Genomic DNA, 25295 nt, shown 5'->3' with positions numbered 1-25295 from the left:
AGAGGAGAGGAGAGGAGAGGAGAGGAGAGGAGAGGAGAGGAGAGGAGAGGAGAGGAGAGGAGAGGAGAGGAGAAAGAAAATAATATTTTACTTATTTATGGCATTACATTCTACTCTGTGTTATTTCTTACAATACTGAGACATGGACCTATATATGAGGATTTTCCTATGGAAGCCATTAAATTCCAACTACTCCAATTCTATCACCCAAATGGATTTGCATTATATGCATTTTACTTCTGGATAAACGTGTAGGAGGAGAAAATTAATTATAACTATAATGATATTTGCTATGCATGAAACTTCAGAATTTATAAGAAAGGTGTATATCCCACTTCTATCGCTACTCAAAGCTTGAGAAAGTTTTCAAAATGACCTTGCTAGAGTACTGTTTACTAGCACTTCTGCAGCGACTAAACACACAGCTATGGAGTTTCATACAGGCTGACTGATGGGCATCATTTTGCAGTTCTTTATTCCTATTTTGAAAACTTGGATGACTCAAGAGTCTTCATCAGACATTCTGGATGCAAATAAATTCAATACCATTATACCAGTCACTCTGAGTTTGAGATTTTATATACATGAAATTCATAATGTATTGCTTTGTCTGAATCATTTTGTCTTCTGAATGTCTTCCTACGTAATTTACAGTAAATACCATACCATATACATCCCCTGTTTTAAAAAACACCTTGAAGTCTGCAACCTCCACTTTGTCCTGTGGAGATAAGAGTCTGGGAACAAAGGAAATAAAGGCCTGAGATTAACAATAAAGATCGCAGTCTCAAAAAATAATTTGATTGTGGAATATTCTCATTTCTGTAAGTTTGCATCACTACTCTTACTTCTTTCTTTTTAATTTTAAATCAAAATTGTTGAAGGGAGTAAAGGGAAGATGTAGTATCTCAAGAATCCCATTTTCTTGAAACAGTTCAAACTAATTGTACATCGATTCCTTGGAGATAAACAAATGCTATTTATCAATTGATTTTAAAAGCTAGAAAGCAGAGGTTTAAGATCACTTGCTAGCTAAAGAAGCTGAGGATTGAAAATAACAGAATAATAAATGGCTGTGGTTTGGTCACACAGATGTGAGAAAGACAGTCAATATCCTCCAGCAGTGCTGCTTATTTGCTGATCCAGCTATAACTGGGAATAAAACAGCCTCAGCCACTAAATCAGGTCTGTGCCTTCAGAGGTATATTACAAACTCTTTAAGAGAGGTCAGAACAGAGAATCAAGCGAGCAACCTTCAGTTGTTTCAGTAAAATACAGTTTGCTTTGCATGTTTCTTACACCCCAGACTTTCTTTGAGAAACAGTGGATGTTCAGACAGCTGCAGTGCTGTGAAAATGAGCCAGGGATTGTGCTTGTTACCTTAAGCATATGAAGGAACTCAGGGAAAACAGCATGTGCAAAATTCATCTTGAGATAAAAGCAACCTGGAAAAGTAATTTTTAGATTCAGTTTGTCCACACCTTGGTCTGATTCAATTTTTCCACACCTTGGTCTGTCAAGCTTTTTGACTGTAGCCCCCTTAAGGACCTGTGGGACCCTACAACCATCTTCATGATACCAACATTTATCTCCACTGCAGAAAAGCCTGCTGACCACCTTGCTGTCCTTGGTGAACCTTGAAAAGGACTGATCTGGCATTTTGAGTTATGCAGAGCTGGCCACTCACACAAAGAAACCCATTTCTTGATAGCACATATCATTGATTGTATTGTAGGCACCTGCCATGCACAGCTAAGTAGTTATGCTGCAATCCGGAAGGTAACACCTTATCATCTTTGGTCTCTATCTCCTAAGACCAATATCACTTCTACTTTCTTGGTTAAGAGATCTAGGCAAACATTTCTGAAAACCTTGTTTTGTGAATAATTTGCAAAGGTCATTCAGTGTGAGGTGATGCTAATCTCCCACCTTTGGCTCCCCAGGCTAGTAAATCCTGCATAAGGTGGTCACAGGCAGGTCTGACCAACGTAGAGAATCACAAGAAGATTGTTAAACAATACCATTCTCAAGGTGTCACCATGAGTTTTTTATATGAAAGGGAAAATCTCTGCCTTCTGGTTACAACATTTTTTACAAATTCTTGGGGTTTTGGATGATAGAGCTATAAAGTTGATGGGAGATAACATCCAAGGGACCTGTGAAACTGCACAGTAACAATAATCAGACAGCACTGTTTTCCCTGAGCTTTCAAATTGCCCATTCCTGCTTTGGTAGAAATGTTATATTTGTGTATTTTCCTTTGCTTTAAGATGGGAGTGACTGAAAGAAACCAAGTGTAGTGCAATAGGGTCTTGTTTTGTTTGACAAAGAAATCTCCAAAACAACCCCTCCTCATCTTCAACAGAGTTCATGGAGGCAGAATGATAGTTTTTAATTAAAGGGAAATCATTTCTACTTACAAAATAATTGCTGTGTACTAAACATCTTATCATGTACAATTTGTAACACCATCTTGTACAAAAACTTACAGCATATTGTTTCCATATTAATGATGCATTTCAGTAAACTCTTCAAGACCTTCATTTAAAAATGTTACAGAATTACTCAGTTCTTTTTATTACAAAATTCCTGTTTGGAACAACACATACACAATTATTTTAAATGTAATTTTATTAAACTTTACAGCAAGTCAGAAAAATTTCTCCTGTGGAATATATAAAATTCTCACTGAAAGAAAATGAAAAAAAAATTAACACGGTTGATACATGTAAAATGTCTTTTTTTTTTTTCCTAGAAGTTGTTGGTTTTCCACTTAGTATTATGCATTTTAAGGTAAGAAAAACAACTGAAAAATTGAAAAATATAATTATCCACAGATAAATTATAGAGAAGTTTCTGACCATATGTATTAAACGTGCATCAATATCTGATTCATGGATTGTATTTGGAAGTAGAATTTCCAAGGGATCTGCATCCAGAATCATAATAGGACTTCCCAACAACTTCATCATCTTTAGTGAAGGGTATCTGAAAAAAATCCAGACACTCAGTGCATCAGAATCCATCTTTTGGTACTGACCTCATCTGGAAATCTGGCCCATCCCTGGAAAAAAAAAAAAAAAAAGAAAAAAAAAAAAGTCTTATTTTCATCTCTGTGTTAATAACTTTAGCTAAAACTGCCTTTCAACATTGTTTTAGCAGAACTGCTGAGTGCTTTGAACTGCTTGTCATTGCTTTGATGAAGATCAACAGCAAAGGATTGTACACGATCCTCATTTTATACTTTCATGTAATCCCTGTATTCTTTTATGGATCTTTTCCAACCTAAATGATTCTACAATTCTATGATTCTACCAAAAAATAAAAAAAAAAATAAAAATCATGTACAACATTATACATAAGCCCTGCGGCAGAACAGTGGCCTTGAATTTATCCTTGTGTGCAAATTCTTCACATGCATAAGTGTTTGTAGGATGAACACTTAATCATGCACTTTCCCTATTACATCAAGTGGGTGGTTGAGAGAAGCATAGGAGGCATGTAACAGAGGCAGAAAAAAAAAATCAATACTGTGATTTGGGCTGAAGAAATCAATGCAACAATGCAGCAAAAAGAACTGAATACAGTGGTGTGGATAGAGGTGTTCAATAAAAATACACGTGCTTTTGTGATGCGTGTTGAGTGAACAGGTCCAAATAGGATGGAAAACTAACCTGGACCTTTATCTGAATCCAATACTAACTGGATGTTTGGGGAGGCTCAGCAGAGCTAGTTTTATACATACAGACATTTCCTTGCCTTGCCTTGCCTTGCCTTGCCTTGCCTTGCCTCGCCCCCTATCCTTCTGATCGCAGGTTCCTGCTAGCTCTGGATACAAATGACAAAATATATAGAAAAAACAGATTGACAGCATAATCTAATAGATTCAGTTGGTCGGGATACCTTACATGCTGCTTATTCTGCTGGATGCTGCCTTTTTGCCTGTTTGCTGCCTTTGCATCTTCAAATGTTTTATGTGTTTTCATAATGAAGTAAAAGTCTTATTCAATGCACTTTCCTCTCCAGAACTGGGTTTCTAAGTCTGGTCATTTTTTTTTTTGCATCAGCTTACCAGTTTGCCTCCCACCCTGGGACGTGCTAAAAAAGCTACCCCTGTATTATATGTGAGAGGGAACTCTGCCTTAGCCAGGCTGTGAGTCAAATCCTATTTGACTGGCTGCTTTGATGTGGTACATATATATATATTTATAATATATATATGTCTTTTTTTTTTCTTTTTTTTTTTTTTCTGTGAACTTTCTGCCCAGCCTTACCTTCTGGTTTGGTCTCTCTATAGTACTTTGTACATTGGTCATTTATTTTTTTTCCTTAGGTACTGCTAAACCAAGTATAACCTCAAAATTGATTTTTCCATGAAGTAACAATCTCTCTCTCTCTCTCTTTTTTTTTTTTTTTTCTTCTCCATATTAAGGCATGTTTTTTTTCCCTTACATGAAACTCCTGACTTTGTCACACACTATCTGAAAATATTTTTTTTTTCTCCTTTGTTGGTGGATACAGGATATTTATGTTTCAGCTGTGGTGTATGGCTTTCTGCAATGATAAGATACTATGCGCATAAGCTACATATCTGACCCTGATTCTGCTATTCTGCTACACCATTTATTAGATTTATCTCATTGCTGCTCTGTGGAGTTTCAAAGTTACAATTGCTGCACACTTTACACGGCCAGAGCCGCATTTTACTGAACTATTACAATGCTAACACACAACAGTATGAAATCCGAGTTTCTTGTGTTAGAAAGCCACCCGTAACACCCACCAGCAAGCACAGCTCCTCCCAGACTGGTTCCCTATAAAGCAATGAATGCTGTCTCCAGCCACCAGGAAGATCTTGCAAGAGACTCATGGCTGGGCTTTGACCTTGCTGTCCTGCTTTAATCTTCCCAGCCCTCAGCATCCTCTGTCTCTCCTATAGGAACCCAGGCGAGACTGTCTCCTCTGCCCTAAGTCAAGAGAGCTGATGTTTCCCAGAGATCTTCATAGCTCACAGGAATCACCTCAACAAAACAACGCTGAGAGATATTGTGTGTCAGTCGTCTTGCCTGCTGGGGATACTATGCTCCCAGTCCAGGTAGTTACTAAATCCTGACGGATCTGATGGCTGAGGGCATTTTTTCCCCTGCAGCAAGATAGTCCTGCCAGGAGGGGTTAGATGTTTGTTTGCAGAGAAAAACAGGAACATGGTGCTGCTGCGGCTGCAGCTAACACTAGGAACTGCTTCTGAATAAGTGGGTTCAGCTGGTGCTGGGAAAGGGCTTGTGCCAGTGCCCAGGCAGAAACCTGAGACAGAAAGCTTCACAGGAGCTGGCTTTTCAGTGGTGCATATTTTCCCATTCCTCAGATTTCTTCTTAAAGCCTTTCTTAAACATTTATTTCTTAATAGCTTGTCTGATTCAGAGCATTTTGCTGTGCTGATATGTGCATCCCCAGGGAAGAGTCCCGCTCTGTGTAGGTGATGTTACTTCCTAATGTAACCGTGTGTTTTCTGCACTTACCTAGCACGTTTGCTGATCGTGTGCTTATGACAATAAATCCTGGTTGATGACTTAGCCAGGGATGTTGCAGGGGGAGGGAAGGACAAGGGGACAAATGAAGAGGGTGGTGGATAGCTTATTGCAATTGCAAATAGACCTGTCAATGGGAAATCTCAGCCCCAGATTCTGGAGTATGGACTTTTCTACGAACCTATGGAGCTTGTGTTTCCCCTCCAGGCAAATGCAGGCATAGCAGCAGGGTACATCTCCGAGTCTCACCTTGGCATGTGGCAGCAACAGGTCCCAGTTTACAGATTTGGACACAGGATATTGGAAGCCATGCTGCATGATCAGTGACAACATGTCCTCTGAGAGCATGGCAACCTATAAATCCCAGCCCTCGGGGCCATGGTATGATCAGGGAAAAAGCTCTTTCTTCTTCTTCCAGTCCTAGTCAGATGTCCTCAGAAGGGCTGGGAAAATCAAGTTCCCTGGTTTTAAACTTTGCAGTCCAATTGACAGATGCTTTTTGAAGTTCCCTCGAGGTCTGTTTACAGTTTCTTCCACTGAGCTCCCATCATGATGACGGCACCACTTTTCCAGCAAGATGAATGCATTCTCTGGGAGAACCAGGAGAAAAAATGTCAATTATAATTAAAAATAACCTCTTCATTTTCAAATGCATGTCACAGACTATGGAGTAAAACTCAGCAGTGTTTCTTGCTGATTTGAGCTTACAGATTTCCACACTGAGTCAAAAGCACTTGGGGGGGGGGAGCCTTCAGAGATGAGCAAAATCCTGTATGATAAGGGTGTAATTAGAAATGTGAAAATGCAGTGTTGTGATTCAAGGGGTAATGCTAATACTTCAAAGGACTGTGGGACAAGATCCAGATCTCATCTACTCCACAGCCAACCCAGCAAATCTGTCCTGAATTCAGTCTGATGACTTCCTTAAAAGTAAAGATTTACATCCCTGTAACAGAGGGGAGAATTGTACCCTACAACCTTAAATCACGGCTTTGGCGTTAATGCTAGAGGCCCAATTCCGAAACTGTCAGAAGAGGATTTCAAGGATCTATTTATTGACTAGGAAAGAAGGTTGCCCTTTCAGCACGCATCAGCCTGACTTTTCACTTATTTTCATCTTCCTTGGACTTCTGCAAAAGTAAAGGCGATTTAGAAACAACAGGGAACTGGACGATCTTTTACATATGGGGAACTGCTCCAAAGTGATAATCAGCTGCAAGCAACTACTGGAAATGTAGTAGCTAGAAATATTTGCAGGCAGGATCTGAAATAATCCCTCAGTCTTTTTGGGGGGACTCCTTAGTTTTGTGTTTACTTAGGTAGTACACGTTTCTGAGAGAATAACTTGCCCAAAGTAAAATCAATAATAAATCAGGATTTTTAGTTTAGGCATGGGGGGTGTTTGGGCATTGCTGCAGCTTTAATATTTATGTGGTTAGTGGGGAGAGTGGATGGAGAATGGAATGGGAGTTTCTGTTTATTGCTTTCATAAATCAGTAGAAATATTATTTAAAAATTTACTTCTCCTTCATTCAGGTGCTCCATGTTAAAGACCAATGCCAGGCAAATAATTGTAGCTGGTTCAAAGAAGTTCCTAAGCTTCCATATACAGAGGCAAATATGCATTTCCCACTGTGTATATTGTGTGAGTCACATTCAATTAAAGCAAATGGAGTTGTGCAATGTTGAATTTGACCCCACATATGAATGTATGTTCTTCCCACTGTGTGTTTGTGAAAGCTGCCTGGGGATTGCTTTATTTTAGCTGGGGTGCTGACAAGGAAGGCAAGTGTAATGAAAACAAAGCAGCTGATGTTCACAGACGTGATATATGTGCTGAAGTCAGGAAGTCCTTTCTCACTTAGGATTTTAAAACACTATATGCAATGTACATGTCACTCAGCCTAGATTCAATCCTGATCTCAAGGGGTCATAAGAGTCTGTGACACATGGTGTTAAACTGAGACTGGCTGAGGCTTTTTTCTGCTGCTTTTCGTTCTACAAAATGGCATTTGCATGGAAAGCTTTCTGTTAAGCTTTGCTCAACCAAAAAAAAAAAAAAAAAAGTCTATTAAGAAGATATTTATGTTGAGGTAAATGCTGACTTTGATCATTTGGTCAGGGTTTATTGCAGTTATTGACCTTTGGCTGTTTTTGAAGTATTTATGGTTTAGAAAGCTGGTCTGAACTAATGGGTATTTCCTGGGCATTCTCTCTTCCCTCTCTTTCCTCCCAGGTAAATTTTGACCTCAAAGACTTTCTGGGGAGATTTGCATTGAGAAATCCAGTGAAATCCTGGAGGCGGAATTCGATGCTACTTTTATCCTTTCCACCTCTTGAGACTACCCTGTAAATAGCTGTGAGTGTATCTGCCAGATAGCTGGTGTTCTGAGGGATGTCAAACAAGTCAGTCCTGAAGTTAACTGGTCCCCATGCAAAGATTACTTTTGTCCCATACACTGTTGATATACACTGTTGATACAGATAATGGAAAGAAAGGCTCCTGAAAGACCTGTGCAAAGCAGTGGGGTTGAATTCTGTAGTATTTTACCTGCTTCCATGAATGAGTGTCCCCATATTTTCATTTTAACCAAACATCTAACTTCCACACTGGTTAAAGGTTTAGCATATCAGGGGACTCGTGGCAAAAGCTGAGATCACAGCCCGAGATCACAGCTAACACAGATCTGTGTTAGCATGCAGTACCATGAAATATGATAATACTATTCAGGAGACCCTTTCTTCCATCTTTTAATTGTTCCCCCATCCACTACCCTGTGGTGGTTTTACCAAGCTGGGACACTGAACTACACCACAACTGCTCTCTCATTCCCTCTCCTCAAAGGGAAAGGAAGAAAAAAAGGGCTCAAGGGTTGAGATAAGGACAGGGAGATCACTCAGCAGTTGTCATCATGGGCAAAACAGACTTAGCATAGGGAGATTAATACACTTTATTTCCTATCACTAACAGACTAGAGCAGTGAGAAACTACAAGCAGACAAAACCACCTTCCCCCCATCCACCCTCTCCTACCTCCTCCCCCCAAGCGGTGTGGGGGAACAGGGAATGGTGGCTGGGGTCAGTCTCTAGCATTTTGTCTCCGCCGCTCCCTTAGGGTCCCTCCCTGCCCCTGCTCCCCATGGGGTCCCTCCCACGGGATGCCGTCCTTCCCCGGCCTGCGGGGGTTGCCCACAGGCAGCAGCTCTTCAAGCACTGCTCCCACATGGCTCCGTCCCACGGGGTCCATCCATCCATCCCCCAGGAACAAACTGCTCCAGCACGGGTCCCCCACGGGTGGGCGGCAGCTCCCCCCAGACCCCTGCTCCTGCGGGGGCTCTCCATGGGCCGCAGCCTCCTCCAGGCCACATCCACCTGCTCCACGGGGGCTCCTCCACCCATGGGGGGGCTGCAGCGTGGAGATCTGCTCCATGTGGGACCCATGGGCTGCAGGGGGACAGCCTGCTCCACCAGGAGCCTCTCCAGGACCTCTCTACCAAAATCTTGCCACATAAAACCAATATACACCCTGATTTCTGGGCTTGATTGGTCTGGTAGGTACCACTGAGAGCAGATGGGCAAAACACACTGCCTGAGTTCAAAAGTCGTCATAGTCACTTGCTGCCATATGCCCTAGGGATGTGCTCAGCCAGCAATGACCACAGGCCACTGAGGAGAAAAAGAATAACAGGGCAGAGGGGTGAGTTGATGTGCTTGTCTTTGGCCTTTGGAGGCCTGTCTTGTTTCAATCTTGGAGTACCCATCACAAGTGAGATGGGTCTTATTCTCTTTACTTAGGCTTCAGCTGACACATTTCCATCAAAAACTGACACATAATTTGTTCCCAATAGGAGAACTGCCCAGGGAAAATTGTCAGTACTGAGGGAAAAAAAAAAAAAAAAAAAATCAGAAAGCATTTTGATACACAGGTCAAAAGGAATTAAGAATGAAAGCAGATGACTTCACTTGCCAGCACAGCATCAGATGCTACTCTGAGAAAGAAGAAGGAGCCCAGAGACACACATGGGTTGGTCTGAAGGCCAGGCATTGGAGAGCTGTGGCTTCACTGCTCCTTGCTTGGCCACCAACATGGCCCAGGCTGTGAGGGTGGCTGCAGGATCCATCTGCCTGGTTCAAAAGCAGTGGTGTCTGGTGAGTCCTGTTCAGATGGACTCACAGTGATTCCTGGGCAGAATCACTGCCACTGACCATAGTGATGAAAGGCACACAGGTGAGAAATTGGGGGATACAAGCCCCTGTTCACAAACCACAAGCCTGCGCTTAAGAACTATCAAAGGACGCAGCTGTGCCACAGCTTTTGGATGAGCACATAAGCCAGCTTCACTATAATCAGTTCAGTGTGTCCATGGAGCTCACTCTGAGCCACAGAACAGACTGAAGAAGAAAAAAAACAACAATGATTAAGTCTCGTTGGACTGTTTTCATGCTGAGCCTCTGGCTACTGCAGTTTCCTTGCCAGAAGCACTGCAGTTTGGTAAAACAAAGGTAGTTCAGGGATATGCACAGCCCGTGCAATGGCTGGCCTACAGACGTATCCAAACCTAGAAGGCCTCATGCCACATGTTTTATTCCCCACCCACGATAAAATCACCAAAAGGAGTCCCTTGCTACCTTTAGGCTTTATCATTTCCTAGGGGAGCACTTTAACAAGTACAGGCTGCTGTGGGTATTGAGGGTGGGCTCACAGCCTTCATGCTCCTGGAGCAAATGTGCCTGTGATGTTCCTTGAGCTCCTTCCTAAGGAACATGACCCACCATCAGCAGCCATGGGCCCATGGGGCTGCCAGAGCTTCAATCGTTATGTGCAAAGGAGATGGAGGTGTGGGTGACAGCCCTAGGCAGTTTGGTGCCATCAGGGTCACACCTCACCTGCACAGGCACAGCAGAGACACTGGAACTGGGTATTGGAGAAAAACTTGTGCAGCCGGGCGTGTGAGCAGAGAAGGTACCCAGCAGGTGTGAACCACCCCTGGGGAGCACAGGGTTCTGTTGAAGAGCCATGGTTTTCTCTGCTTTACTGATGGAGCAGCAACAGGATTCATGTCAGAGAACAGGAAAACCAATGCAGTTTAACTAACTTTCCATTTAGGGAAATAATTGCTAAAATAATTCAGTTAAAAACTACTCCATTCTGATGGAGCAAAGGTTATCTATCCAGGAACAACAGATATGCTTCAAAGACTCCCCAGATGAAAGACACAACCAGCATGAGCTTTGGGAGTGCTCACTTGGTCAGTAGCTTGCTCTCTGAAGCAGCCTGTTGACTATTCATGTCATTTCTTTAATCTCCCAGCAGAAATATTTTTGCCACATACATTACATAAAGTGTTTTTGTCTCCAACAGCAGAGACCAGTGAGTTTCACACCCTCCCCAAGATGACACCTGGTATTTGTGGTGTATGTCTGAACCAGAGGGTAACACTGGGTAGGCTCTAGCCAGAGAAGCACTATGAGAGTAAAAATGTGCGGTCCCATCACAGTTTTCTGTCTGAGATTTGCATAGCTTCTTTGTGCTGCTTACAAGTAAGAAGAGGATTTATTTTATTTTTTTGCCAACCTAAACTCAGCCTTTGATCTTAAAATCAATTGGTGCTCTTTTATTTCTTATACCACCAAAGGTGTTTAAAAATCTGCTGCCAGAATTGTGCTGACAATTTAACTTTAGACCAAGGGAAGCTCAACCCCGTCCTTAAATTAAGAAATGAAAAGGAGATGTTAACAATATAGATATGGCTTTCTTTTTTCACTGAATTATATAGAGGTTTCTTATAGACGCTGTATGAGAAGATGTGGGATCAAACGTTGATCCTTTGTGGTTTATCTTTATTGTGCTGAAGTCTCAAAGTACGGTTACTGCAACATCAGCCTCCCCAGCTGCTCCAAAGCTTCCCTTGCAAAGGAAGATGATGTTTGCACATGTGTCATAAGGATTGCCCAGTGCCAGCCTGGTGTGTTTACTGTGCAGCCAGCACATCAGGAGAACTACTGGGATGAGCTGCTTGCTAGTCAAGAAGTTGACTTGCAAGCTATCAAGGTCTATGACTATCAAAGACTGGGGGCAGGAGGAGAGGAGGAAGCTAATGAGATTAACATGGAGAAGTTACAAGGTTTGACTCAACATCAGCATCTTTGGTACTGGAGGGAGCATTCATTTTCTTAGACACTCCTGTTTTTCCTTGTGTAGTTGCAGCGTGAATCCAGACCTTGTTTCTTTCAATGAAATAGCTGCAGTGTTATGTAGCCATTTGTGCTTAAATCCAGCCACTCTCCAAGCACTGAGCTTCTGCTGCTTTCACGTCTGCTCTCTCATGGCAAACTCTGCTCATGGCAGTATTTAAATAATGATTTTCAGATTGCATTACTATTTTTAATTTTTCTCTGACCTGCAATTTTCCATTACGGTAGAGGATTTCAGTGCTGTTAAGTGCCACCCTATTCCAGAAAAGATTGCTCAAAGAAAACTATGCAACGCTTCTTAAGGACTTCTTAAAGACAGTCAGCCTCCAGGTCCATCCAGTCTCCTCCAAGAGCTAGTTCCCTGGCCTTTTGCCTGCATTATCCCAAAGGAAGCCAAATGCCTGTTCCAGTCAAGAGCCACCTGTGAGACACCAAATGAGCCACCTGTGGTTGCCACATCTGGCATATTCGTTATTGTACAGATCAATAGGAATGCAAGTCTCATGGACAGATATGGTTCATACTGAATGGTGCATGCTGAGTCACTGAAGGCTGTTAAGGGATGATTTTTTTTTTCTTCTGTTGACCCTAGGAATTGTAAAGGTGACACATGCATCTTAAAAATAAATGATCTGATCTGATTCTTAATTTAGTTACAGGAGTGCCCCAAATAAATTAGAAGCAAATATATTTCATGGGGGAGAGGAGATGGAAGATTAACTTTGTCCAGTTCCTCCTGGAGGCTTCAAAGAAATCAGTTATGAAACTGGCACGCTCCACTAAGAACAGTTTCTCTGTGATGAATGAAACCTAAGGCACAAAGGCAGGCAGAGGGCCTCACGAGGGATGGGTCATAAAAAGCCTATAACAAGTCAGCCAGACAGGGAAAGAGAGAGAAATTCAAGAATTAATTTGGTACAAGTGCATTGCATATCTTCATGTATCTTTTATAAATATTGGCAATTGGTGTTTTCTATCTATTTTGGATACCATAAAAATTTCAATTTTCATTTTGCCTGAACTTCTTTTGAGTAAAGAGTAATTTCAAATTAACTAGACAATCATTATTACACAAGGGAGGAAATCTGGGAAATAGTCATGAGATTACCACCTTCCTCCCTTAGCATATATTTATAACGTTCAAAGATGTGTCTCCACAGGCACTGGAAGAACAGGTCTGAGAGCTGGTACTAGCAAAAAAGAAATTGTCTTTCAGTGACTTTCACGCCCAGGAGTGATCTCTGTTATATAAGGTGATGTACCTCAAAGGCCAGAGGTCTGAAGAGAGATGTCACACAATCCCTCTGAAAGATTACAAAATCTAAGCTACTTTTGATGTTGTCCAGATCTTGCAAAACATTTCTTTTTGTTCTCTGCACTAGCCAGAAAGTTTTGACTGCCATTAGAAATGGTTGAGATTTTCCTGGAAAAATCATTCCAACAGAAAATGACATTTTCACAAAATCCAGAATTTACATGTAGAAAATTCTTATTTCCCCTAAAGATTTTGACTCTTCAGGAAAATCAGAAATGGGCTGCCCTGGTGGCTCCTTTTCAGGAACATGTTAATTTCACATTTTCATTGGAAGAGAGAAAGGAAACTTAACAGAAATCCTCTGTTAAGGATTTCTGCTCTAGGATGAAGGAGCTGGAAAACAGCAGCAATAGGAGCAGAACTAGTGTTACAGCTCTCAGACTGGAATGTTCCTGGAACCCTTTCTCATGAAATGTTTTTGTCTTCATGTCCTGGAGCACAACCAAAATACAGTGTTTGTGAACAAGGTGGTTTTCTGTTTGTTTGTTTTGGCAACACTGGATTTCTCTTTACCAGCCCTTTTTATAGTCTGCTTCCTTCATCCACTTCTCTGGTTCTTATTAATGGACATTTTGTCATCAATGCCTAATGCCTGGACCTGCTCTCATAACCCTGTCAGTAGTCTTCTGCTCTTTCTCTCTTAAAACACCCTTTGCAAAAAGCTAATCTTCCCTCACAAAGGACTAAACCTAAAAATAGGAGGACCAGTGCTGCTGCGATAGTATATTGAGTGTGACTTTCTGACTATATTACTGCAATCTCTATCCTTCATTCTCATTAAGCCTGTAACATATTTCCCCCATCTTATTTTGTCTAGTTTTAGTCTAGCCTGAGTCTGCAAATTGTATTCAACTTGTAGCCCTTATGCAGGTAAATCAGTGAAGCCAAACAAGAGAGCTTTGCTTCACTCATTAAAAATCTAAGTTTTATACCACCAGACTTACCTCTTGGGAGAGAGCATCAAGACTCTTTCAGGAAAGCACTTCACGTCTTAGTGGCACTGTATAAATACTGACTTTAAGAACCAATAGCAGAGTATCACATTATAAACTCCTGTAGTGAGGAAAAAGTACCTTTAACTATATTGGCTGGCTCTAATCAAGCAGAGGTCTGAACACCCAGAAGCGTTGTGAATGCTCAGGATCCAGAGCTGCATTTTACAAATGGCACCTGCATTAACAAGAAAGAAACTTCAAAATCCTGATATGTCGTGTACTTGGCACTTAGGGTTTTTCAGTACAGGGCATCCAAACACTTCATGTCCAGCCTACACCTCATTGTTAGCACTGCTACTTAGATAACCGTTCTGCTCTCCCTTTTCCTCATAGGTCAGTGAGTAAATAAGCCCTCTGCACCATCTCATTTCTGAAAAAAATAGATCTAGCTTGCTGCTGTGTTAGTCTGAAATACTCATGCCCTCCGGGAAGGCTGACGAGGCACAGAAAGCAAGCTTTGCTGAAGTGCTGCCATCCAGAGATGGCTGTGCTTCTGGCGCTGTTCTCCTGGTCTTCCAGATGACAACACATGCATTTGTTACTGAGTCACAAGATCATCCACAGCCAGCATCATCCTCCTTATCGCAGAACAGCTTGTCAGTGGGTCTGAGCATCACAGAGTACAACTGGATTTAACACGATCAGGAGGAAGGTTGATACCAAGATAGCCAGCCTGGGTTAGCTAAGGAGCGATGTAAGCACAAATGCATGGTGAAAACCAAAACCCTCCAACAAAACACAGCCCTTTACACCCAAATTTTCTGTGGAGGCACGTGGTGCTGAAGACAGCACAAGTGGGGCAGAAGCAGGCTCCATTAGGTGGATTTACTGTATGCTTTGTCTGAGCAGCTCCAGCAATGCAAATTGCTGTAACTCTGATTAATTAGGCTGCTAAACCAGATATATAGATACTATATATTGCCAGAGGAGCATGAAGCAGCTGGAGACTTCCAACAACATTTCATCCTTATGGCCTCACACACACAAGGTTTTCTTGTTTTTAACCACTGTAACTGTGCCAGGTAGGAAATGTTTCCTACAGATTCACACCCATAAAACCTGAGCGTGGGCATGGCTATCTTGGCATAACAGTTCATTATAGCTGCCTTGCTTGTTTAATTCCCAGACTAGTATAAAGCACCTCCTGGTGCAGCTGCGTTCAAATTAAAAAGATCATACCACTTGGACTGTGCTGGTGTAGCACAGCATCCATGTACAATCATTGAGTTAAAACAATAGAGCTTCTCATATATAGAAAAAAAAAAAAAAAGATCTATGATAAAACATTAGAGTTTCACACTGTTTAGCAAGAGAAGTAGGATATAACATGTAACAAGAAAGAGCAGAAAGGGGAAAATATCATTTCCTCAAGAATCTGTTTTCACTAGGTCAGAAAAATCTGCATTTTCCTTTCAGTTCTCTGATTACTGTCTTTCTCTTTGGCCACATCTTCGAAAACATTTTTCTTTCCCGTTTTTACTCCCTACAAAAAAACATTGTCTTCAAACAAATATCTCAAAGGGTTTATAGAACTGATTACAGACTGATGCTGGAAGGAAAGGAAGATAATTGTGCGTGAGTTGATAAATGTTGCAGGGACAACTCTAAACAATCATGCATGAATTATATCTTCAACAAATGTAATTACAGAACAATTCAGAAAATGTGAAAAAGCTGGTGGTTTTTAGTAGCTATTTCCTTTCCTGGCCTGTGTTTTGGATTGCTTTCAAGCATCCCTGATTAAATCTGGCCGGAAATCTTCTGGTGGAACTCATTCCCAGCGAGAAATGCCGATTCATCAGAACGAAACACTGCCGAGTGTGGGAATCTGTGGAGCTGGGTTTAGCGCACATGGGCTTCAAAACTTTCCTGCTGTGCAGGTTGCTGGCAGAAAGCAGCCAGATTTCTTCCTGTCCCATCTGCACCTCCCTTGGCAGCCCACTGAGCAGACTGCACAGAGGGGCCTGTAGTCTCCAGGCCTTCTCTGCAGGTCTCCAAGGATAAAAGGGATCAGGAGGTAAAAGCCTAGTAGCTACCCATGAGGCAAAAATCCTTATTCTTAAGGCAAAGCAGTCAGCCCCTGACTCAACTTCCATTTTTCTGATGTAGGACCTGTATGTAGTCCCAAAGCAGACTGCAAAATCATCGTAATACGACTCTTGTCTGAAGTTGCTTACAAGTAACCCCAGAAAAAGATTAACCTTTGCTTCCATCAATACGTCAGGAAATGTGTTATAAGCTCTTTAATGCAGGATCTCTGAAAGCTTTTTGACCTATATTTTTATTAGAGTATCCTGCACTAATGCTGTGTTAATCACCAGTCCCCACTGCTAGTCTTACCTCTACTGCAGCAAAAATTGAGCATTGCATGCAGTTACAGCCATGCTCTTCCACCTTTTTCATGTGCATGGTGGCTGGCTTGGAGCACTGCACACCCCATACCTGCCTTGGAGTCCCCAGGAGCAATTTTCTGCTACTCCACAAAACCTTAACTGTGGGTTGTAACTTGCCCATGTTGCCCTCAGGAGACATTAGCTGGAGTCTCTGGGTCCCAGACCTCTTTCTGGGTGTTTGCTCAGGACAGTACAACACTTGCTGAGGCAGAGTGACAGAGAGGAGTCGCTGGGATATGTGCATTGGCACAGCACATTGGGTTCCCAAATGAGATGACAGCCCCGAGGAACTTGCCAACATAAACTCCTGCTAAGAGGCATTTCCTACCCACTCAACTTAAAAAATGGAGGGGATGGGGCAGAATAGAGTCATGGGATCAAAAGGGAAACAGAACTGTGGGAAGCTGAAGGGTTTCACTTCACGTTTTGCCAGTGTATCACTACTGCCAGAAATGGTCCTTCCTGCAGCAAGATAGTATTGTACAACACTTAAAATGCCTTCACCTGTATCATGCCAAGGGCTTCCTGCTTGCATTTCTTCAGCCTGCCTTTCCCCCGCAGCTCCGCAGCCTTTTGCTCAGCTGCCATGACAGTGATTTTCTCTTGCTGCTCTTATGATGTTTGTCTCATGTCGTCATTCCCATGGCTATGAACCTACAATGTCTCTCAGTGTGAGAATCACCCCCCTCCTTCTCTTTCCCTTCTCCTGTCTCATGTTTTGTAGCTTTTTCGTTTATAGCATCATTCCAAATCTTGTCTGTTAGGGACAAGAGGCTTCCTTGCTGTGCTGGGAAACAAAATCTGTTTAAAAAATTTTATTTCAGAACACTGCACTGAACTTGAGTCAAAGGATGCATGTTCAGAAGATTTATCTGTGAGATAAGCAGGTTTCGACAGAACTATTTTGAGTTCAGTTTGAACAAAGATGTGATCTACAGGATACATTCAGGAAGCTCCAAGAAAACATAATGCATCAAAACACCAAGCTGACTGGCTTATACCTCTTTAATTAACCCATCTGATTAGAAGAGACCTTTCTGAATTACGTATGCATGTACTTGTCCCTGGCCTAACTTTGCAGCTCATTGCTCTACCTTTGAAATCTGCAAATGCTTCCACTTGTGTTTTTAAGTCTTTGTACAAATTAAAGCTCATTTGAGCTTCAATCATGTACAGCTCAAGTCAAAAGGAGTTAACAATTAATTTAATTGTCAGCAGGATTCAGCCCTTCTTTAGGAAAGCAGAGACAGGAAGAAGATCATCTTTACTAATTTAATTAATTCATTAGGAAGAGATAGTGGAACTTGCATGATGCTGTTAACCTTACAGCAATTCAGTTTTCTTAACTCTAGCTGGCAATCATAATATCTATTGTTGTTAGGAAAATCATTTGCTTCTGGAACCTGGTTTCAGCAGCTGATCTCTGATTCAGACCCCCTGGAGTTAAATGAAACCCTACCTTATTGGGTCTAAGGAAATTCTGCAAACATTTCAGCAAATATGCATTTGTACCTTCAAAAGAGTAATATCAGGCTCTGTTTGACAGCATATTTGATATTTGTTTGTATCCCTAATCTTGAACGAATCCCATAGGGAGAAGTGGATGACTGTGGGTTTCTTGCAGAATTCAGCATCCTTGCGTTTAGATTTGGCTGTGTTCAACCAGTAGGAGTGAAAATTGCTCAGCTACTCACATTTCTGATGAACAAACTGTTGCAGATGAAAAAACCTGCTTAAATTGTGAATGCCAGGAAGTGGCAGATAATTGGGTGTAGATGTGCATGTTGATGCTTGTCCAAAACTGTACTTTTGAACTCTCACGCACAAACCTGCCACTTGCTAGCTGCAAGCAGTATGTATGTGCTGGTTCTGAATTTTGGTAGTACCTGTACGAAACAAATGTGACATGTCCTGAATCCTCTCATTAATGAAGACACATAAGACAGAAACACCAATTAGGAGGCTGATCACAATAGGTCACATTGTGCTTCTGTACATAGACTATTTTGATTAGGAAAAGCAGGGACTTTGGGTTATGGGAAGAAAAGACAACTTAAAACAAGGGTTCCTAAAATGGAGAATTTGCCTTGGGGAGGAGAAGGATGCCTGGACTAAGGAAAGTAAGAAGTTCTCCACTAGAAGAAAGCTCCTGTAAGTGAGGGATGATCCTGGAGATTGGAGAGAGGGATAGAGGTAAATGCAGTGGGATGGTATGGGACCTGGCCAGTGATGCCTGAGACCATTAACTGTGAGCAGCAGTATAGCATGAATTGGCAAGACTTTTGCCTGACTTTCCCAGACCAGTAGTGAGCATCCTGCTAGAGGGAGAAGTTGAGAGGGGAGAGTGACTGTGTGCAAAATAATCAGGTAAGATAAAAACGCTAATCTTGCTGGTACTTCAGTAAATCCCAGGCTGAAACTCACCTGAATGCAGGGAGCAGTACAAACTGTATGTATCACTTCAAGACCACCCAAGTCAAGGAGCTGGACTAGCTCTGGTCTTAGCTGGTATAATGGCCTTGTGTGGGTCCACTATATAGGTATGAATTTAATTCCCTTTCCACCCTGGAAGTCACTATCAATAGCACAAACCGTCTTTTCCTCATCAGCCAGTCTCTTCAACCAAGGATACAATGTAAAGACACAAAAGTAAATGAAATGGCACATGTTAGTCAGCAGGCTTTGGTTCTAAATTTTCTAGTCTCTTCCAATCTCAGTTCCAGATAGAATAGGAAGCTAAGGCATTGTCTTTCTCACATTTTTTCCTTGAAGATGACAGTCTCTGCCATTAGTTCAAGACCATTTTTCCTTCAAGTCAATTCCACACTCATGGATAAGAACACAGTGCAATGTACAGAGATCAAAAAATGGATTTCAGATGGTTTTATGGACATATAACTGTGCTGTTCGCAATGATACCTTCATCCAGTAAAAACAAACAGTAAAAACAAACAAACAAACAAATAAACAAAACAAGTAATTATGGACAATTTCCCTTTCCTCTGCTTTCCTCTTCTCATTTGTCTAAAAACTGTGAATTTCCAAGTGGAATCTCTGCTGGGAGCCAGAAATGTTTTGTTTTGCTTTGTTTTCTCTCACATGCTTGTCACATTATTCTCCTAAGCACCATACATATGCTTACTGAAAGAGCAGCACTCAGATCTTACCAGTAGAATAGTTTTAAACTTTAAACAGGCTCTTTGATGCTGTTGCTGACAGAGCTTTGCCAGTGATGCTCTGAGATACCAGCTACAATTCCAAACATGCTGCAATACAATCACAGTGGCAGAACAGGTTGAAAGCCATCTTCTCTTAAGAAAATTGCCTTGAATGACTTTCAGGACAGTCAACTCTTTTTTATAAAGAAACAACTTGCTAGAAGTTGGACTCTGTAGTCCTTTGCTTAAACTATAACTCATCTGTTGTCCAGAGGTTCATCTGGTGGTATGAAAAGCTATCTCTGACCCTAGCAGAAGCTGTAATTTTTAAGCATAGTGACTTCAGCCTTGAGTTAGGACAGAGAGAATAAAATGTTTATAAGTGCGTCTACCACAGTGCTTGGAGAAACATTTCTCCATTCACTTCTGTGACATTTCATCTCTTTCTATAGTTGCTGAGGGTTATCTAGAATGGTGCCATAATGCATGATGGGAACTCAGAACAAAAGAAGGGTTAGTAATTTGCTCAGTTTCTGGCAACACTTAAGCCTATGGTTGCCACGGATTTATTTTAATTAAGATGCTATTTCAACCCACTGTTCAGCTGGATTGCCTGCAGTTCTCAAGAGTTTGATGTAAGAACCTATGATATATTTCTAAACCAGGTAGAGGTGGCCTACAAGACTATTTATACTGTACTTGGTAGGACTGTGAATATAGACAGATGGAAACAGATGTAAAATAAATAAATAAAAAGAAAAGGAAAATCAAGTATTTACGAAATCAGGAGGGAGAATGTCAGCAAATGCATTGTAAGATATGTCTCCAAATGGAGTCATCTTCACATGATGCATCATTGCTCCATTGTCCTGTGTGGGAGAGAGAAAGAAAGCAGCCAGACTAACAGCAGCTGCTTTCAGCTGTTGTGCTTTTCATCTGGGTTACTCACCCTAGGGCTTCAGGGACAACAAGGCTCCTTCTCCAGATATTTAAGAACAATTGAAAATATTTTGAGGTTCACTTTCACTGATTCAACTTGAGGAATCATTCACACAGACTTGAAGGAAAAGAGAATCTTTTACTTTAAATATCCCTAAAAATCTCTTGTTTTGTTCCTGTGAAAATCAAATAAAATACTGTGAAGAATATGTAGATAGGACTTTAAAATTATTTTGGATATTGAACCACTGTAGTCTGAGAATGTTTAGCCTGCAGCACCTTGTACACCACAAATAGTATAACACATTACCCTGTTAACAGTAATAAACTCCAAATTGCAGAACATAAAACATTTGACAGCAGTTCTGGGATTATTTTGGCCTCAGTGAAGAAATGGAACTATCATAGCTGTGAAGCTAAGAGATGTTATGATGTAGAATTTATGACATGTTCGCCTCCAATACTAATTATAAACAAAGAGATCTATGAAGATCCAGATCACAGCATTGTGATAAAATTTTTAAAGGATATAATATTTTAAAAAGTCAGTGAAGAAGGGGGATATGGAGGGGAGAATGATGTAGGATGGTCTATACTTATGGTGTTAAGGGAACCAGTTCATCCTGCATTCAGTATAACAGGAGGTGAGACAGACACACGTAACTGATGATTTCTTTGCCAGTATACCCAACCCAGTAAGTTCCCGGAACCAACAAACACTCTGTGTCCCTTGGACAAAAAAGAGCAGCCACAAAGAGCAAATTCTCACTCCTGTCTAATAAAAGGAAAATAACAGCTGAGAGATTTGTAAATGTTTGCTGTAATTCTGCAACAGAATAAAATGTTAAATTCCACATACTGCTGTGGCACTCCCATCCTGATCATCATCAGTGAAAATATACCTTCAGTGCAGCAGCTGTAGCTGCTCTAATAAGATATCTACATAGAGAAAATAGGCAATCAAATTTCTGCAAAGTATGAAATTTTCCATTAAATTGTCTCTTCCTTTTATATAACACAGCTGCAACAGTTCTCACTAGCTTTTCCTATCCATGCTTCAGCAAACATAACTCTCTCTAGTAGGATATTTTCCAAATGACTCATTTGAGATTCAGAAGATTTCCTCTAAAGGCGTCTAGACCATGACCCCCAAAAGTTTATCCTGGGAAAAAGAAAAAAAAAAAAAAAAGAAAAAAGATCCTATCATCTACATCCATCAGTTAAGAAACGGAGAATGTTACAAATGAAGAACATACTCCAATAAATTAAAAATGGCTGCAGATGTAATGAATGTCTGTGTCATTTACTTCTAAATGAATCTCTGGTAATTTAGTCAATGTATTAATCTTCAAAAGACTTTTGATGTTGTGGTCTGTTTGGCTTTGTCTGCTGAACTTTATAGTTTTGCTTTTAATAAGGCAGGGGTTCTGTGTTTTTCATCTGAGTAACAAGTCATTATTGGTATACTGAATTGCTTGGAATTACTGTAAATTGCAGTGTTTGCCTGCTAATTGATGGAGTTTCTGAAGTCTTCAATAAAAGGTGTTATTCTTTTCCAACACTAATGATCTGTTGAGTACTGTCCTACTGCTAGTTTTGGTGTTGATAATGGAGATACATGCTATGCCTATGAGACTTTGTCATTGGACTTACAGAATGAGTCAGGTGATTTAAGCAACAAACATCTACATCTGTACCTAGACTGTACGTCTAGGGTATGCACAGTCACTGAAGCAATCAAAATGCTTACATGGGGTAATGACAGTCATGGGAAAACTGTGTAGCTTCTGTGGAGTCTTTTTTTCCCCTCTCTTTGCACTGCCAGCTTGAAGAAGCAAGCAGCCTTGAGTTAATTGGGTCAAATCTGAGCAGATCACTTGAGATGTATGAAGGCAGGTGCAAGGTTTCTCTTACATTTGAGCCCTACCTCAGCTCTGCCACACTGATTTAAATAACACACTGAAATAACACACTGGCTGAGCAGAACAGTTTGGGGGAGGAATCATTCAAAATAAATAAACCTTCTTCAAGAGTTTGGTGTCTGAAATTATTACATTTTGAAATGTCTTGTAATTTGTCATTCAGTCTGAAATTAAATGTTTTGTTTCCCCTGTGTGTGGCTAAGACCTGTATGTCTTTAGCTTAAGACGAGGAGAAAGTACCAATAACTTTTGGAAAATATTTGAAAAAGAAAAGGCAAATACTTAAAACTGTAGTAATAAAACTTTTTTCTATTTCAGAAAAATTTCCTCAGCATCACCACTTTTGGTTTCTGGTAAAACCTCATCCTTTCTTTTGGGTCAAGACCATCTGCCAAATTCAGCAAATGTGGTGATAGGTTCAATTCCTATCCAAACTCAAATTTCTTTCAAAATCACAATTAAAATAAAAATCACATAAGGTGCTGCAAAGGGTGTTGACAGTGGCAAAGTTCACCCTCGTCACTGGCTTTCTTTGAAGAGCTCATGAGGTTTTTGTTTCCATGGGACAGACTTCCAGGCAGAGGCAATAGCACTGCCTGAAAAATAGACAAATAAACAAAATGTCTTTGATCAGAACTATCTATGAATCTCAGAGATAGGGCTGAGCACTGAGTAAGAGCTGAAGAACTCCAAAGCTAGTCTAACTTGAGCCAACACAGATTTTGTGGTATCATTTCATGGGTCATTTAGAAGCTGTCCATGGACCAACAGGGACTCAGTCCTCCACGAGCAGTCTGAAAAGCAGACTGATTTACTGTAGAAACGTAGTTGGTTAAATTTTAACATCAATATATATATTATCTGTGTAACAGATTGCTTTATTGTTTTCATGCAAAGGAAACATTTGTTTCTGTGGTCTCCTTCTTAATTGTCACATTATTGACATTGCCTTAAGAAAAATACACCAAGCTCATATTTCATTCACTACCCTTCACATCTTCATCATTCAGCACTGAAAAAAAAAAGCTTTATATTTGACATCACTTTTCACATATAGAACAGCAACTCTCTTGTTGAATAATGCATACAGTATATGGGAAGCAGCCTTGCCTGCAATAGCCTGTGATTTAAAAAACCTGTGCTCTGGGTGACTTTGAGCAAGTAGCTTCCCTGTTCTCTGCCTTGACTTCTGCTTTACAATAGTGTGTATAATGCTATGGAGCTGCTCACCAAGGAAGACACTTGTGTTCTGTGAATTAAATTGCTAAATGAGTAAAGTAATAACAATTCGCACCTCATTTTCCACTTGCACTGATAAATGATATGTGTATCTGTCATAAAATGCTCCTATTACATTAAATATGCACCCTTATCATCTGTGCATTAAGTGCACAAAGCTGCACAGGACCGCGGATAGCCAATAGAGAGGACTAAAGGACTATGGAGGAGGTGGAAGGAAGCACTGTTCCGTAAGAAGGAGCATAAAACAGCATGCACTCCCCAGCAAGCACTGCCCCTCAGCCAAAACTCAGCTCTGATATCCTCAGGGCAGCTCGTCTTTTCAGGGAAAACATAGCAAGATTAAACAAGCTGGCTGAAACATCAGCACTCCATGCAGGACTGGCAGTGAAACATACTGGGGCCATCTCAGCACTCCCACTTCCCTCCTTATTGCTTTCTTACAGTGACACATACTCATACCCGTGCCTTCTTCTACCTGTCCTATTGTACACAGATGTGCTTAGCTCTGCATGAATTCTCCCAGAATAAGCAGCAGCTGCTCCTGGCAGGTGCTAAACCTGTTTAGCACATCCCTTCCCTTCCCCCTTCCCAGCACGTCTGCATGCAAGCAAGCACACATGCACAGAGCAATATTATCACACATTAAATTACTGCTGTTGAAATCAGATTCTGGCTTACATGATGCTGACAATATCGTGGTTTATTGCTAAATGCTACAAATAATTCCTGACACTCTTGGTGATTTATCTTGTAGCTCATCTATTCAGGGATTTCCTCCGCCATGTAGTATCACCAGGATTTTGCCTGAGGAACAACTGCCAGGGAGGACCTGCTATTACACCTTGCTTCCTTCTTCTGGAATATATTAGCATAATACAAGCAAACACCACAGAGCAGTTTGCCATATTGTGTAAATGCTCATTTTATGTTAAACTTAAACTGATAATAGATTCTTGTTGAGAAGAGGCAGATTTTCAGTTTTTTTGTTTTTTAATAGAAAAATGTAAAAACAGCTGGTATGTCTGTATCTGACTTAATCCCAACATAATCCAGTGACATTTTTGCATCCTTGCCTGTCATTTAACATACACCTAAATTCAGACTGCAGAAAAGAAGTTCTGTATTTACGGTGGTATACTACGAACATTTTACCATTGATATCCACCAGTGAGCCTTGGGGGGGGGGGGGGGGGGACATGCTTGGTTTACCTATGGAAAGCATATTAGAAATGCCTAGGAATAGCATACATGACCAGCTGAGTCAAGGGCATATCCACTCACTGGAAGAGGTTTCCTCTCTGGAACAGAAGTTGTTCCCAAAGCAGTGAATGCACCAAGTGCTTAGTTCAATAAAACACGTATATAATGACCAGCCTGAATCAGACCCAGCTAGCCCCACAGCCTGTTTCCCAAACTACCCAGCAGGTGTTACATTGGGGAAGTTGTTAATAAGTACAGACAGATCTTTGGCCAAACACCTCTTCTGGCAGTCAGTGCCTTCGAGATCACCTGAGCTGAAGGTCATGCAGAGACCATCCTTTTAATGAGTGCCAATGGACCTGTCCTGATTTAGCTAATCCTTTCCTGATTCTATTTGCATTTTTTCCT

At 41.1% G+C, this 25295-nt stretch overlaps 2 long non-coding RNA genes across 2 annotated transcripts in view; one reads left to right on the top strand and one right to left on the bottom strand.

Annotated features, from left to right (window-relative positions):
- The window catches only part of LOC106014863 (uncharacterized), a 64774-nt gene that overhangs the window by 29694 nt on the left and 9785 nt on the right, over positions 1-25295 (top strand). The gene's annotated exons all lie outside the window — the stretch shown is intronic.
- The window catches only part of LOC139999509 (uncharacterized), a 42643-nt gene continuing 19848 nt past the window's right edge, over positions 2501-25295 (bottom strand). Inside the window, exons 2-3 of the long non-coding RNA XR_011804991.1 lie at positions 5778-6118; positions 2501-3064 (exon numbers count right to left, since the gene is read on the bottom strand). This is a non-coding gene — a long non-coding RNA (uncharacterized lncRNA). The remainder of the gene's footprint in view (positions 3065-5777; positions 6119-25295) is intronic.

Source organism: Anas platyrhynchos, chromosome 1, assembly GCF_047663525.1.
Source record: "Anas platyrhynchos isolate ZD024472 breed Pekin duck chromosome 1, IASCAAS_PekinDuck_T2T, whole genome shotgun sequence".
Classification (NCBI taxonomy): Eukaryota; Metazoa; Chordata; class Aves; order Anseriformes; family Anatidae; genus Anas; species Anas platyrhynchos.
Note: the sequence above shows the minus strand (reverse complement) of the source record. Positions and strands in the feature narration are given on the sequence as shown.